This window comes from Dipodomys spectabilis, unplaced genomic scaffold (assembly GCF_019054845.1).
Source record: "Dipodomys spectabilis isolate Male_0828 unplaced genomic scaffold, ASM1905484v1 ptg000053l, whole genome shotgun sequence".
Lineage (NCBI taxonomy): Eukaryota > Metazoa > Chordata > Mammalia > Rodentia > Heteromyidae > Dipodomys > Dipodomys spectabilis.
In genome coordinates this window covers 2,971,165-2,989,441 of record NW_024870730.1, presented here as the reverse complement: position 1 = coordinate 2,989,441, position 18,277 = coordinate 2,971,165, and positions in this window count along the sequence as shown.

Here is an 18,277-nt window from a genome sequence, read left to right as displayed (position 1 = left end):
TCCTAAAAGCTCATTATGCATTATCATAACATAGTCTTTTCATAATCCCTGACTCTCAAAACTATCTCTGAGATAGAGGCCTAGAAAATTGTGTTTCACTTTTAATAAAGTGATAATCATTGAAGTAAAGTAGGATGGGCAGCATTGCACAGACTAGAAATGTTTTGAAAATCTCCTATGCATTTTCTTGATTTTTACGATATATTATCTGTGAAAGTATTATGTGACTAGAACACCAAATTCTTCTTTCTAGGTGCCATGATTTTAAGGACTGTGAACAGAATCAGAAATCAGTGCCATGACATGCTGAAAATACTTTAAAGTAGAAACCATCTCTATTTTTCCATAATTATGAAGAACCATACTTCCTTTTTCAATATTTGAGAATATGCACAACGACCAGAGACCCATACTTTTGCTCCTCTTCGTTTCTTTGCTCTGTCTTCCTTTTTGTATTATCATAGGAAGACTATTTGTTTCTAGGAAGGCAATATATTTCTTTCTTGCTTGCTTGCTTGCTTGTTTGCTTGCTTGCTTTTTTTTTGTTGTTGTTGGTTGTGGGGCTTGAACTCTGGGCCTGGGCACTGTCCCTCAGCTCTTCAGATGAAGGCGAGTGCTCTACTACTCCAGACACAGCACCACTTCCGTTTTTCTGAGTGGTTTATTGGAGATAAGAGTCTCACGGACTTTCCTTGCCTGGGCTAGCTTTGAACCGAGATCTTCAGATCTCAGCTTCCTGAGTAGCTAGGATTACAGGCGTGTACCACTGGTGCCCGGCTTGCTAGATTTCTTAACGTGACTGAAGGCATCCCTTGTTTTTTTTTTAATATATATTTTTTATTGTAAAGATACTGTATAGGGGGTTACAGTTACATGAGTAAGGCAATGAGTCCATTTCCTATGGAGCATTGTTACCTTCTCCTTTGTTTTTCTCCCTTCCCTCCCCACCTCTCCAACTCCCTCCCCCACAAGGTTGTAAAGTTCATTTTTAACATAGTGTCTTGTACATCTCATTGTTACAATGGGTCAACCTGTATCCTTGTCTCAGCATTTTGTTTTTTCCCTTCCCCTCCCCAAATTAGAAAAATGTATATCGAAGATGTAGGGTACCAGAATCAAATAGTGAAAACAGGGGTTATACCATGGAGGAAGAATATACAAAAGAAACAAAAGAAATCACATAGTACATTATAAGTACATTAAAAATAACAGCAACAGCCGGGCGCCAGTGGCTCATGCCTGTAATCCTAGCTACTCAGGAGGCTGAGAGCTGAGGATCACGGTTCAAAGCCATCCCAGGCAGTAAAGTCTATGAGACTCTTATCTCCAATAAACCTCTAGAAAACTGGAAGTGGCGCTGTGGCTCAAGTGGTACAGTGCTAGCCTTAAGCTGAAGAGCTGAGGGACAGTGCCTAGGCCCAGAGTTCAAGCCCCCTGACTGACAAAGAAACAACAGCAACAAAGATAAAACCTCTTGTGTCCCTAACTTGGGGTTCATTTCTTAGCACCATCTTATATGGTCATATGTGCATAGCTTTCCACATTTTCTACTTGTCTGATAAGATTATCCTAGATGCCCCTTTTGTTAAGGCATCCTTTCTTAAAAAAAGTCAAATGTCTTCTTTAGGTCACGCAGACCAAAGGACATCCTAGGCTGATTGCCATAAGTCTTGTCCAGAGACTGTGGAAGGAAATATGGAACCACTCTGATTGCCTAGACCCTTGCAAAACTCATTGCTAGTAACAAGAATACTATCTTCTAGTCCATAAGTAATGATTGGGTGACAAATCACAATATATAATTTGTTTCCCAACTTGTTTATGATGCATCTGTGGAATTAAATTTTGGCCTCTTTCTTCTTATTGAAACACTACTATATTTTTGCCACAAGAATATATTTTTCAATCAACTTTGCATGCTTATACAAAGGAGTTACCATTTAACAAATCAGTTTATAGATACAGTGCATCTTGATTGATGTCATTCCTTGCATCATTCCTCTCCCTCCCTTCCAAACCCACCCTTCCCCTCAACCCAGATACCTTTCTTGACATCTGCTTCTCCAGTTTCTCTTCGTTGTTACATTTTTATTTCATACTACACAATGCATGACTGGATCTTCTGCTGCGATGTAAAGTTTTCTAATGGGCTGACAGCGTGACCATATAAAGAAGTTTCTCTTTACCTCACAGTGTACTTGTCTCACGTGTGTCTTCTTTCTCTTCGGAGCCTGTTTGTGCAGTCTTTGTGGTGAGGCTTTGCTCTTTTATTTCTCCTGGGCCTTTCAAATTGAGCTTAGAGTATAGACATACAATTGTTATTACATAATTCTTAATGATCTAATGCACAGCATTGCTTATTATTGTTACATTCAGATTATACCTTGTTACATTGTCACTTTGTGACAAAGTGGTAGATTTTACTAAGAAGAAAACCTTAAAATTTAATCACACAACAATCATAGATCCTTATGTACTAAGTAAATATATGTTTTAGAAAAATAAAGAATACATACAGAATTATTTTAACCTGAAAAGAGATCCTCAGCTGTGTAAAACTATTACTCTATCACTGGAGTGTTTTATAAATATTTTATCTTATCACTGCTCTCTAGTTCATTTCTGTTTATTCATTGGAAAACTTAAATAAATTCCCCAATTTTATTGTGATTTTATATTATGTCAATCTTTTATGTAGTTCTTCTGAGAAAGGATGGTCAATGAGGCATTCCATAAAAGAAGGCTAGAGGTTTTATGACTTTAAATATACAGATCAAATTCATAATTTCAAAAGACCTGGGATTATATTCTTTTTCAATTTACTTTTCTAATATGATGTTGTTTTGTTTACTTTGCTGATTGTAATTTCTAAATTGTGAGTTATACTAAGTATTCTGTAAAATATGATTATTTTGAGTTACAGCAAGAGGACTGATCTGTGAATTATAATTCTTGAGTGGCTCCTGGAACCACATAGCCTTTGAATCCTATTTGAATGATAAATCTTATTGGTTGAATGGGTAACTTCTGTGTGTCTCAGTTTTCACCTCTTAAAGTTGTAATAACAATAGTGCCTACAACATAGGATACTTATAGAGGTGAAAATTTGATTTGATCTTGTTTCTGTATATGAACTGTATGGAAAAGATCATTATAGAATTGAATGAGATATACAAAAACTTTGATTTTTGTTGAAATATGACAGCTTCTAGGTTCTACTTAAGTCAGCATAAGTTAAGTAAGTAATATAAAAATGTAAAACATATGTTTTTAGAATTCAAAGGAGAAAATGTAGTGTCAGTTACTTGGTCTAGAAACAGGATGTGAAAAACTGCACAAATTACTCCCTCTCCCTCTCCTTCTCCCTCTCCCTCTCTCTTTCCCTCCTCTCTCCCTACTCCTTCCCCTTGCCCATTCCCCCTTCTTTGTATCCTTCTCTCTCATATGCTATAAAGGATCTCTGCTGAAAGACTCTCTGAGCATCTGCTTTATTATTCTCTCTGTCTGCAGATAGATTTCTGCTCCATTTGCTCAAGAGCCTATCATAGTGACCGTGACCCCCACCTTGGCATTATGTCCTTTAGATCATATGACCTAAAGAAATTGCTTATTTTTGGAAGATTATAATTTGTCCAACTCGTATCTGGATTTCACCTTTGTTCAATCAGAAAAGGCAAAAGGATGACTCAAACAACCCTTGGTTGGCTGGGCAGAGGTTTAAGACAGTCTGTACTTTCTAGAACAGGCGTAGATGGACAGGAACATTCACTATCAGATGCCTATTAGATATATTTTGAAGATGATCTTATAAAGGAAATAAAAGCCTCATGAAAACAAAACAGAGAATATTAATCAATATCATAATAACTCACATATTTAAAAATTGAATGGCAGTACGTTTTCACTAATCACCTTCTGCGCATACCCTTGGCTCTACTATTAGCATGTGATGTTCAGGATGATGCGATGGCAGAAAAGTTAAAATGCAGGCCTATATACCAAATGTCTCAACTGTTAAATACATTACATTTTATCTGCTTCAAGTGACAAGTGGACTTTCATAATTATCTAGAAGTCCAAATTTGAAATTAAAAATCTTGGTTTTATAAAGTTCTGTGACAAAACTACATAGCATCCTCAACGTTTCCCCAATTTTGACTTTTCGAAGAGTTTAAACTAAGAGATATTTTATATTGATTCACTTGTACAGATTCCTTCCACACCAAAAGTCATCAACACTTAAAGGTACATTCTTGTAGTCTACACTCAAGGTGACAGACCAAGGAAGAGGTTTTCACTAGCCCTAAAACCTGGCTCTTAAAAATTCAGGGTTTCTGGACACTGGTGGCTCATGCCCATAATCCTAGTTAGAAGACTAAGATCTGAGGGTCCTGGTGCAAAGCCATTCTGGGCAGAAAAATCCATGAAACTCTTATCTTCAATTAACCATCAAAAAGCTAGAAATGGAGCAGTGGCTCAAGTAGTAGAATGTTGACCATAAAAGCCAAGTGAGGACATAAGAACCTGAGATCAAACCTCAGTACTGGCAAAAAAGGTTAAATGCCAAGGTCATTAGAGTCTCTTAACTGAGCCCAAAGACAGTTCTGAGCAATGAAAGGATGAGGGTTATGATTCCAAATAGCAATGTTATTTAGTTATGGATTTTAATCGTTGTTAAGTAGGAGGTTTATGTCACTAATCTAGAAAGGTCAGAGAAGGTTGTTAAAGGACATTTTGTGTGTGTGTGTTTGATAAGTGGGAAATGTGGAGAAACACAAAAAAGCCTATTTACTGAAGAAGGAACATGCACATGGGATACAACAATTATACACATTGATATGAAAATTTAAGAAATAAATTAGGAGATATAAGAAGTGGGCTAGTGTTTCATTTTTAATAACATGGGACCTACTCAAATTTTGTATGGATGAATATTCACTGAAGAATATTGATGATGAATAATATGATAGAAATGAGGAAATATTTCTCTGATATACTTTTTAAATTTAAGAAAGAAAACAGTAAGCCTATTTTTCACCTGTCTTAGTTTTACTTACCTTGTTTTTGAGGTAGGGTTTCACTGTCTAGCTCAGCCTATTCTCAAACTCATGATCCACTTGCCTTGTCCATTAAGTACTGGTATTACAGGTGTGTGTCACTACATTTAACCCAGACCTGTCTTTATGATTTAAAATAACAAAACAATCACATTTCTATACCACTTTAAACATTTTAAAATACATTATAATCTATGTAACCAGTTTGTTGTACAGTGTAAAATCAAGGTATACATTTGCAGTAGTTCTATATTTTCCTTCAATCATTATCTTTACATTAGATTCCCTTTCTCTGATAGTAGATGCTACACTTGGCAAATTCCAAAGCTTTCTGGTTTCTTCTGGTCCAAAGGAAACCATAACTATCAGACAATATTCAAAACTTTTTTCTTTTTTTTTCTGGCTCTCCCTAATTCTCAGGTGGATAATTTGCAGTAGTAGGCCCTCTATCTCCTTAATCAGAGAACAGATTAGTGAAGAAAATATCAAACTTCTCACAGTAGTGAGGCTGTTTCTGTCATGTTGTAGATGTTCTCTGAATGGCAAGCTTCCAAACATGGCCATTTTCTTAGTGGTTGTTTGTGTACCCTGAAGTTACATTGTATTCTTGCTTCATTTCTTGATGATAATGATAATGCTGATTTCCATTGTCGACCCCTTGTGAAGTATTTCTTTGATCCCTAAATTCCTCTTGGGCAGTACTCCATAGTGCTTTATTTCTGGTCACTCTCTTGGTAAGGTGGAAATAAGGACAGTTACAGTCTGATAACTTTTGTCATACTTACTTGGTTTCCGGGGAGCTACCCCACACAGATTTTTCCCTTGCTTTGAAATCATGGTTATTTTGTAATTAGAATACATGCCAGACTCTGCCACTGGCAATTTGTTAGGCAAGAAGCAGGCATCCATTTTCATGTACCAATATGTCCAGATTCTTGCAGGACCATTTGCCAAGTTCTTCTAGTACCCACCTAAGCATTGTTCACTCTGCTGACAGTCCAGTATTAAACATATGAGTATCAATCACTGAGAAAATATACAGCCACACAATGAGTTGCTGGAGTTTATTCTGTGATCTTCCTAACTTCACTTAGGAGGGTAGAAACACTTTGTTCATAACTTCCCCACAGGGAAGAGAATAACTTTCCACTTGGAATTTCCAGAATGGGATTTAAATACATCAATAGATGTGGTTCAGAGTGTGGGTTGTTGATATCAGGATTTTCCTGCTATCTGTGAGGAGTATTTGGCCTCTTTGCTGTTCACTTTTTGTATACTTCATCTAGAGTCTAGTTAAAACTCTGAGAAACATAAAAAGCCACTTTCAATAGACTTTTCTTTCAGCTATCTTTTCACAACTTTAGATTTGCTGAATAGTATTCACTTCTGCATTTTACAGATGAGCAAATGAATGCTCTAAAGTGAAAAGCAATCTAGCACTCAATTCTTTCCATCAAGTTATGTACCTTGGAAGATGTATGGCCTGTGAAATAAATACACAGGGATTTCCTGTATATTAAAACTTGACAAAAATAAGAAAAAAGTAAGTCTGAAGAAAATGATTTGATATTTAGTTTATTATTTCAAAAATATCCTCAGAGGGTAAAGGGGAAACCTTCTGACCTAATCCAGTGCTGAGTTCTTATGCTCCCTGCTTTATCTTCAGATTTGTGACAGAGCTGTCTTTCCCTCTGTGACATAAACACTCTCACCACAGTCACTAAGAAATTTAAAAAACCTCATTTATTTTTCCAGGGTCTATTAACAAGTCTATATTTTATTTGTCTTGCTTCATTTTTGGCTGCACTTTGCTAATAAGAAGAAGCTGATTTTTTTCCCTCTAGCAATCAAAATCCATTCACAATACTGATTTCCAATTATTTAAAAAATGAATTGCATTTTGCAATTTTGTGCTGTTTAAAAAGTGAACTTAGTAAATAACTTGCCTGGAAAAGGAGATAATAGGTTCTTCCTGGATATTGTTGCTTAAGTTGGAGTCACACAACAGTAGTTTATTTAATCCTTTCCCATCCCTTCTCCTGGGAAAGACATTTCATTAGCATTTTAACTTCTGTGCATTTTTTTTCACTTTTAGAACTTTTAATAACATATTTTGGATGTATTTTTCATGAGTTTGCATTTATAAGTAGTTCTTAATGAGTTTTAACAATAGTTTTAATTTTGAAAATTTTTAGACAGTATTTATTAACACTGAAATTCAGTCAGATTTACACCCCAAAGACCAAACCTAACCACAGGGATTTAAGGTACAAAAGAACTGCTTTACTCTGCTTATAAAGTGAAGGAATATTATTCAATTACAATCATGATCATGCAACCCTCCAAGCACTGCTAGTAGGGTTTTGTACTGTCTCTGTTCTCCTTCTGCTCAGTAGGGAGACACATGCCTGTCAGGAAATGCCTTATTATTGGTCTCAGAGTTGGTACCTAAAGGAGAGATCCCTTAATTAATATATAGCGACCTTCTTTATCTCTTCTCACTAATTTTAATTTGAAGTCTATTTTATCTGATAATAGGATTGCAACTCCCGCCTGATTATAAGGGCCCTTTGCTTGGTATTCCAGCCTTTCACTTTCAGAATATTTGTTTTTATGGGCAAGATGTGATTCTTGAAGGCAGCAGATAGAAAGATCTTATCTTGCTTTTTAATCCAACTAGACAGTCTATGTCACTTAATTGGAGAGTTAAGTCCATTAATATTGAGAGTTAGGACTGAGTGGTGTTTGGTAGTTCCTGCCATGTTATCCTCCTTCTTGGGGGCTGTGACAACTGGGTTCTTCCTACAGTTCTTTTCTCAGTTTGGATGCAGTTTCTTGGCCTTTATTGTGGTCTTGTTTGTCTTCTATGTGTAGGACATCTTTAAATATCTTTTGTAGGGCTGGTTTGGTGGAGATGTATTGTTTCAGTTTTTCTTTGCTATGGAAGGTTTTTGTTTGACCTTCTATTATAAAGGAGAGTTTAGCTGGGTACAGTATTCTTTCTTGGTTGATAATTGTTTGTCTTTTGGGCATGGCATACATCATGCCAGTCTCTTCTTGCTTTAATTGTCTCTGCTGAGAAATCTGAGGTTATTCTAATTGGTTTTCCCTTTTCTCCTTGACAGCTTTAAGGATCCTTTCCTAGGTCTGAATTGATCCTGTGTGGATTATAATGTAATGGTGGGATGTCCTGTTCTGGTCTGGTCTATTTGGGCTTCTAAAAGCTTCTTGTATCTGAATAGGCCTATCTTTTTGCATGTTTGGGAAGTTCTCTGCTAGTCGTTATCTGAAAAATAGAATTATGATGTAGATGTTTTAAAATCTCGTATCTGTCAGAGAAAAATTTCAACTAAATATGAAAATGTATTCCTAACACAGTCGACAGCACTCCAGTTAGATGAAAAATTCAGACTCTATAGCATTCTTTAAAAAAGAAACTACTGTTTGTCTGATCAGTTCATATTAACATATACATATTGAAAAATATTTGGGTTTAGTTTTTGGGAGCAGATTCTATGTGTTGTAGATATTGTTGGTAAAATCTTTAAGCATGCATACACAAAACGCTCTCTTTTATGGAACTCTTGGAAAAAATGAAAAAAATTAAAGATCTCGTTTTGTGCCAAAAAAAAGTTGGTACCTAAAAAAAAAGATAAGTGGAAAATATAGATTCATCCCCTTTAGGATTTTGTGTGAAGATTTACTAATTTTCTTTAAATTAGGTTTAAAAATTAAATAGAAACAGCTTTATGATGTATGACAACTGGGCATTTAGTGCTGCCCCCTAGAGGAGGAGAGTTGCCTCAACCTCTACCAGTTGTCTTCAATGCTGACTTTCCTCTTCCTCTTCCTCTTCCCACATCCTTTTATAGGAAGGGGTTCCGTGTTGACTCAATACACAGTTATGTAACTGGGGTTGGTGTCCTTGGATACAGATGTACATGTGCTCATTTTCTATGTCTCTTGCCATAAGCTCAGTATTAGCCTCTTTCTCTATTTTGCTCCACTCTTTCCTCTATTCTCCGCAGGAAATGATGCATAGCCTCCCAGTTCTGCTATGGCCACTGCTGCTCCTTTGCTCTGTACCCACCCTTTCAGAGACACTTTCAAAAGCTTAAGAATATGCCTTCCACATCACACAGACTATTCTTGAATATGCTGGGCTTTCCCTCTTTGCTGTTCATCTAAGGCACTAACAAATGCTGGGTACATATACCCTGGAAGGAGAGAACTAATGTCATGTGTTTATACAAGTGTATGTGTTTATTCAGGTAATCTACCACATGTATCATGCTCATTTGCTTGTGACATTTAGGCAGACGTACCTACTGGTCAGCAGATAATCTTTTCATTTGGGACACTATGTGAGTCACTAGATGATTCTGTAATTATTCCATCATCTTTACTGTCTTCTCTGAATGGCAACACGAATTATTTTCTCCTTTTAGAAAATGAATATGCTTACAGAAAAGCACAACCTCAAACCAGAAGATTATTTTGTAATGTTTCTTTGTCTTCTCTCTAATATTTTCATCATAGCTAAGAAGCAGGATTAAAGGCATTATCTTTCAGAACTTAATTTTTAAAATTACTTATTTCTCACTTCATTCAATTTGCTAAAGATGTACAACTATTGAGGGCATATTATAAGTTTCAGTATGTGTAGAGGTCAAACAATATTTTACTAATAATTATAATTAGATAATTGAAATGATTTTAAATTGTTTTGATCATTCCAAAATCAGAGTCACCTGTGGGTCACTTCTATGGCTTGCCTTCTCTGTCTAATATCCTACTTTTTTGTCTCAGCAACATTTTATTATATGCTAAAACATTTTGCAGGGGATACTGGGGATTGAACTCAAGCTTTATGCTTGTTAGGCAGGTACTTGACCACTTGAGCCACACCGGCAGTCCCTTTTTCAATGATTAAATTTTGAAGTAGTGTCTTACTTTGTGCTCTAGCTAGTCTGGCCTTTAATCCCCTACCTATGCTTCTTCCTGTTTCTGCGGATAAGATGTACTTCTTTTTTTTTTGCCTATTGACCTTGAAGCTTGAATCCCCAATCTCTGCCTCTCAAATAGCTAGGATTGTAGGCTTGAGCCACTACACTCACTTGTACACTAATTGCACTTTTGTATGAAAAATAATAGGAAAGATGGGGGCCAGTGACTCACACATATAATCCTAGCTATTCATGAGGTTAATATCTGAAGACCGAGGTTTGAAGCTGGCCTGAGCAGATGCTTCTCTCCAATTATCCAGGAAAAACAAAATAAAAATAAAACAACAAACAAACAAACCAATAGAAGTAGAGCATACATGGTACCACTGGTAGAGTGCCAGCTAGGTGTGAATAAAAGCCAAGTAAGAATTGACATGAGTTCTTGAGCCCCAGTACTGGGGCAAGAAAAAGAAAAGGAGGTGGTCTAGATGTGGTGGCACCTACCTGTAACCCGAGCACTCAGGAACCTGAGTTTAGATATGAACATTGTGACTTTGAGGCTAATTAAAGACCCCATCTCACCAAAAATTCACAAACTCGCCCAAAACAGAGAAACCTCCCAAATCTATTGTATGGCTTGGATGATTTCTAAATAGGATCTAATTTTTTCTTCAACCTAGTGAAGGAACAGGCATCTCAAGCTTGGTTCAGTTGTCATAAGGGTCCTCTACCACCAGTTGCCTAGACCTCTGGAACATACCCCCCACCCCCAAATAATAAGCCTAACTGGTTGCTTGACCTACATACTGCTTTGAGGAATTTTATTTTTACCTTTTAGTGCCCCCCCCCCATGACCACCACACTTGCCTACTTGTAGATGGGGCAAATATCTTGGTAGGGAGTTTGCTATAGAGAACAGTGGGCACATTTCTTTTTGGGGGGGGGGCCTCATTTCTTATTTTCTAGGTTTTTCAAGGCCTGGTTGCCTTATCAAGCCTAGACACAGCTATCTATTTGTTCATATCCTTGAGACACTCCCCTCATCAACTGATTTCTGCTTTTTTTCCCCTCCAATAACCTCTTGTTTCTTTCTGAAAATCTTGAAGAGTTGGAAAGTATCAGAAAGGATGCAACTCACACACAATGTTGAGTTCGTCCTAAAAACCTTGTCCTTTGGACACTTGGTCTTCAAGACTTGCCTGATTTGAAATGATTTTTTTTTGCTTTTGTATTTTATCCAGTTTTATAGTTGATTTTGGTGTGTTAATTGGCTAGTTGCTGCTTTGTCATAGATAGAAATGGAAGTTGTAATGCATTTCTTTTATGGGCAGCATTATCTAATGATGAATGATCATTAGTGCAGTGCTCTCTAAGCACTATAGAAACATCTTAATTAAATCTTAAACCAGAAAGAGAGCTTGAATAGCGTAGAAAAGACTGCAATATTAAGCTAAGGAAAAATCACTATAGCTCATAATTCATTGGAAATACAGTGTGTGTGGGGATTATCATTAATCTGCCAGTAGCAGAAAATCAGCAAATACAAACATTAATTAAAAAAAAGATTGAGTAGGTTTGTATTAATCTAATCAAATTTAGTACACATTTTTCTTCAATTTTTTTTATGAAAAAGATATTCATTTTTCATACTCTAGAACAGGAGTTACCCATTACGGCCCTTGATTTGATTTTACTTGTTTTTAGTGACAATAATCACAACCTTTTCTCAAACAAATTCTCAGGGCGTATGCTGGCTCATAGCTCTGCACAAAAGCCATACAATCACTACTGTAAAGTGTCTGACACCAATTCTGGTAACAAAATTTTTTAGATCTGTGAAAGACAGATAAATATAAATTCATGGCCTCAATGGAAACAATGTAAGTTTGAGGGAAACTTGAACAGGGTTAGCCATTAGTTTATGCATAATGGAATACTACAGGCTTACCTAATAGAGAAGAATGTAAAAATATAAAATAGTGATATATACCAGGGATATTCTTCATTTGATTTTTACCCTCTCTTGGTTGGAGATTCCCTGAGGTTGCATGACCTGTAGGATCTGGGACTAAGAAGAGCTACAACTTCCCCGGAAGGAGACTACCACAATTCATCTAATTATAGATACTTCTCATAGCCTGTCTTTTGTTGTTGTTGTTATTCAAGCCTAGCACACTAGCACTTGTGCCACACCTCCACTTCTGATTTTTTGGTGATTAATTTGATATCAGAGTCTTCTGAACTTTCCTGCCCTGGCTGGCTTCGAGCCAGAACCCTCAGATCTCAGCCTCCTAAGAAGCAAGGACCACAGGCATGAGCCACTGGCATTGGCTCAGAGCCTTTTGTAGTTTTATTAAAATCTGCTTTGTATAAAGAGGGATGAAAGTATCTAAGACTGGTCATTTTCTAATGAAAGTACAACAATTTTCTTCATCTTGAAAGGTGCTTTAAAGCGCTAATAGCTTACAAAACACTGAGAGGCCAACTCAATTCCAGAAGTTCAGGAGAAACAATTCATAAGTATAGAAAATATAATGTAATTTTCTAACCCAGAGTATCAGCTTTGAGTCCGATTCAACAAGTATCCATTGAGTACTGAATAACAGGATAGATGTAGAGCCACAGAAATGATAAGGTCTTTTACACATGTGAGGTTTAGAAATATGTGTCCTTTCTACTAGTGGAATTTCACAAGCAAGAGTTATTCTGTTTTGCTATTTATATATCATGACAATATTTTACTATTGCCTCTTATTTCCCAGTAAATGGCATCTTTTTCCTAAATATAACCAATGCAATAGAAAAATTATCTTTGTTTTCATATGATTCCCATTGGTGACATCTGAAGATCAAGGACACTGAAATGTTGGAAGTTCTTACAATAGGTAGCTTTATTGTCTAAAGAAGCTCTTGGAAGAAGTATGAAAAGCAGCAGACATATTGGGTTTGGACTACCAACAATATGTATGATTGTATTGGTGGCTAGCAGACTTACCCAAAAATGACCCTAGGAAGATAACAAGATCTCAAGAATCTGCTATGTAGCTTCTTTTGCCTGTAGAGTCTGGCTAGAGTTTCTAGAGAGCCACCCACAAAACTGGTCCCAAAATGTTGACTCCCCTACTTTAGACCTTGTACTGTTTTCCATAGTAGTCACTAGTAACTTGTGTTGAGTGGCAGCACTTGATGCTTATCTAAACTAAGATTGCCTTCAGTAAAAATTATACTTCAGCCAGGCGCTGGTGGCTCATGCCTGTAATCCTAGCTACTCAGGAGGCTGAGATCTGAGGATCACAGTTCAAAGCCAGCTTGGGCAGGAAAGTCCATGAGGCTCTTATCGCCAATTAACCACTAGAAAACCGAAAGTGGCACTGTGGCTTAAGTGGTAGAGTGCTCCCCTTGAGCTGAAGAGCTGAGGGATAGCGCTTAAGCCCAGAGTTCAAGCCACATGATGACAATAAATAAATAAATAAAAATAAATAAATAAATATATGTATATACTTCAAAGACATTTACATGAAACATGTAAACATTTCAAAGACATATATGTGGCTAGTGTTAATTTCTGCTGAGCAGTGATTGTTTATTTTCCACCAATAATCTTGTGTTCACTATGTCCTACATAAGGAGCAACCAGGCTCATTATTCTGAATATAGATCAACACTATAACTTGGAACCTTTGTGTTGGTCAAACTCTGAGTGAGATTCACACCTTTGGCTTTGTTTGCTTCTTTGTGGAGTGTCTTATAATGAAATTTCCATATATAAATTCAAAGTACTCTTATTAAACTCACCCCCTCTATCACTCTCTATCTTTCCCTCTCCATCCTTCTTAAAACAATTTCAACAGGTTTCATCGTTTTATTTCACATATACATATAAGTTACTTTCACTATGTTCACCCTTATTTACTTTCACTATTAGCCCTCTCCCCTTTATTTACTTTCATGTTTTTGTTTGTTTAGATAGGGGCTTCCTTATCTATTTAAGCTAAGATAGACCTCAAACAATCTTTCAGTTTCAGCTTTACCAGTGCTGGCATTGCATATACAACAAACTCAGCTTATGTTGGACTTTAAGGTATGTTAGACAAATTACCAAATTCTAATTCCTAAGAAGTTTTTTGCATTTCTCATCTTTATTTTTTTAATTTTGTGTTTTCTTCTGACTGATATACATATACATATTTATATGCTTTGTATGCATGTGTTTAATATATATATGTGTGTGTGTGTGTGTGTGTACTTCCATTGTTATTATAGTTATAGTAGTAATTTAAAGATAAAAATAATCTCTTCCTTATGAGAGGTTTTTGAATTTTTATAGGCAGTTATGGGATAGTAGACCACTTTATTCTAAATAACAAGTAAGCTGATTTTAAACTGGGTTCAACCTTCAATCAAAGATTATAATTTGGTTTTTATATATTGTAAATTTTCTTTATTTTTCTCTGAACTGAAGGCTTTCAGTATTTTAACCTGTGTTCTTTTACTTGGCCAGACACTGGGCATAATTTTTGTAGCTTCAAACCCAGCCCTGGGAAGCTGAGAGATCTCTGCTAAGTTTCTCATTCTTTCTGCTGTCAAACTGGCTAATGCATTCAGGCTAGATAAGGTTTCTCATATTTACCTCACCTTTTGGGGCTTCTTTTTGTTTCTAGAATGCCATTCATTTACATTGTTATTGCTTTGGTAACTCCCTCATGCCTTCAAATAAATGGTTTTTTATGTGTATTCTCAAGTTATTTATTTATTTATTTTTGTCGGTCGTGGGGCCTGAACTCTAGGCCTGGGCTCTGTCCCTCAGCTCTTCAGCTCAAGGTAAGTGCTCTACCACTTGAGCCATAGCTCCATTTTTTCTGCTTATGTGGTGCTGAGGAATTGAACTCAGGGCCTCATGCATACAGGGCAAGCACTCTACCACTGAGCCACCTTCCCAGCCCAAGTTATTTTTATTGAGTCTTATCAGTCTTAAATGTTGTGTTTATAATTGACTGGAAAAGGAGATCCCCCTGGTTTAAATTGAGAAAAGTATTGAAATATTCCCCAAGCAGGAAGACGGCTCCATAAGGGCTACTCTCCAGCTATAAGAGATTGTTGTCATTTGTGAGTGGTCATGCTTTCTCCTGCCTACAAACCATTGGATTTTCTGTTTCTTTTACCTGGGATGCTCTTGTTTGTCCTCATCCATAAACACCAATTGCTGGTCTTAGCTTAAACAGAGAAGCTGGTTTTTTTTTAGCTCCTAGACTAGGAGAGAGTGTCTTAAAATTTTTCTTTTACAGTAATTTGCACACTCAGAATTATAAAATTAATTATAATTTAATGTCTGTCATTACCAGACAAGAACTTGTGCCTTCCACCAGCATGATGCCAATCATATCCAAAAATAAATGTAATCTTTCCTGGCATGCCTTAAAGTTGATTAATATTTCCCAAAGTGTGCTCCATGGAAAACGTGTTCTAAGGTCAAATAAGAAGGCTTGGAAAAACCCTACAGGCAATTGGTCTTTGAGAAAATTATAGTAGATATGACCATATTTAAAGAGAAGTTAGAAAGTTTGCAGTAAAACAGCTGTTTAACTTTACTTTTGAGTTTGACAGTTAATTTTTTTTTCATAAGATACACTTCAGATATCACGGGGAATTTATAGAAAAGAAAATGTAGAGAGTTTTTAAGATTTCAGGATAAAACAACCTTTATCCTAGAATGAGTCAGTATACTGCAGATTCTAGATAAATAAAGTAAAAATCAAAGGGACTTGAAGCACAACTTCATTACAGCAGTATTTACAGGACTAGAGTTCAGCTGACATGACCAAAAGTTTTCCTGCCTCTGGTTTACTGCGATCCATATAACTTCACCAAAAGCATTAAAAGGGAGGTTGTAAGCATGGGTCCCAAGGAACTGTTGTCAGGAGCTGAAATATGTGTTGAATCCCCTGTTTCAGCCACATATGATTCTTCAGCAGTCAGCAAATAAGTTGTATTTGCTAGATTTGTATTGACACTAAACTGTTCTTTGCATTAAGAAGAATGGCATTTGAGGTAAAATTACTTTGGAATAGCATTTCCATTCAAATAAAACAATTTTATTTTCAGAAAATTCCCACTAGCTAATTTTAAGTCCATTTTTTTTGTTTTGTCATTAAGCAAGTGTTAACTAATTTATGTTTATTCCTGTTGGCTTCTTCTGTTCTATTGCACTCCCTCTGGCTCTTTCCTTTATTTAATGAATTAGGAATTAATCATTAGGAAGACACCATAGTTATCCCCAAATCTGCCATCAGTTTTGTCTTTAGTTCTTCAGTTAAATTTTTTTCCGATTTAGAGTAAGATTCCCAACTCCTGTCCTTGATTTCTCTCTCCTTTAATGTACACTTTCTTTATTGTTTATACAAAAGATGTCTTTGCCTCTTACATTTCAGCAATAGTAGTAGTTTTAATGGACCATATAATTGTGGCGCGAGCGTGTGTGTGTTTGTGTGTGTGTGTGTGTGTGAATGATATTGTACATGGCCAAACCAGCAAAATCAAGATGAACACCAGTAGCAAGCCTAATACTGAATCTCATACCTTTCCTGTTAGCTCTCCCTTGCTATGGAAATACCTTTTAGAGTTCCCACTGCTATTTTGCTTTAGGATGTCAGGTCTGCTTTTCCCTGTGTATCACCTAATGGCTCCTGCCTGTTGACCAGACCTAACTTTTGTACTGTGTTTCTACCAATTATCTCATTCAATATTTGAGATGTAGAGAGCCATATTCAGACATTATTCATCAGTTGAGTGTATGGGTTTGAAATCCTTGTGTCTTCATCAGTGACAACCAAACTTTGGTATAAACTACATTTTGAACATATTCAGGTGATTGTCCAATCTTGACTTGAATATTCACAAAAGTTCTTGCTTAGGCTTTGGCCTATGATAATTGTTCAAAAAAATTCTAGCTCTCATTCTTCTTGCATCAAACCAGCTTTCTCTCATTATACCACTGTTAGTGGTCAATATCATGTTCTTGTTCATCTAGACTTAAATCCAGGATGAGATTTATCTTTTCTAGCCCAATTTTCTTTGGGAAAATATTCAACTGCCTTTCCTGTTTTAAAAACCCCCTTTGGGGTTCAATAATTAGGAAGACAGTTATGCTGCAAGAACCTGCAAGATAAATGAAGAATAGAGTAGGGTACTGAGGTAAGCACAGAGCACTATGACAGTACAGAGGAGGAGAGTAACCCAGCTTTGGAGATTCATACAAGAGTCCCCGCAAGAAAAGAACTGGTATCTCAAGTTGTAAAACATAAGTAAGATTATACCAGAGAAAGTAAGAAAGGTGAATGGTAGCAGGAAGCACTTCTCAGAAACTGGTGGGGTGTGTCAGGATTATGGGACTGTTTGGGGCTAGTCAAGTCTGAGAGTGGATGAAAGTGAAAAGCCCCAGGCTATGCTTTCTTCCTGTCTTTTGTCCTCTGATATGGCAGATGAGGAAGTAGACTATTTCATATGGTTCAGTTGCAGGAAAATGGAGACCCAGCCTGCTCACTGCTGAATCACCACACAAATGTCAGTTACCCTGGATAGATCACTCTGATCTGAAACACTCAGGCTTGTTACTTGTTACCATAGAAAAATATTGACTGTCTTTATTGCTATGCATGAGTAGAAAAATCTTTCCTTACACCCCATCTAAAATGGCTATTCCTAGCCTCAGTCATCATCATGTTGAAATTGTAGCAAAGATCACAAATAAAGTGATTGCTCACACATTTACTGCTATCTGTGTTTTGTTTTTTAAAATAAACAATGGCCTCTCTTATTCACCTTTCTTCCTGGATTCTAGAATGAAGCCCAACCTATCACATAAAGAGGATCATTTCAAGCTGAAAATGTTTTATAGAGAACGCAGTCAAAGGGCCCAGGACTCACCCAACCATTTCACAAAACACCTTCAGAAAGAGAAATTGGAGTTTATTTTTTAGATCGTATGCAAGACATGAAAGGATAGAGTGGAAAATTTTCAATAGATATTTCAGTCAGAGAAAAAGGGCTCAGGTACCGCTTTGGGTGTTAGGCTAACAATAAGAGTACAAAATTCAATTAACTTGAATCATTGCTGTTGTTATTACTGATTTTACATCTTGTGGCAGTAATAACTTATGGTGGCAGATCTGGGGACTTCCCATGGTATTTTATGGTATACTTGTGTATCTTCAGATGGCCTTTTTGTAATTTGTTTCACACAATAATATTTTCATTCCTGATTTCTGTTTCTGATAG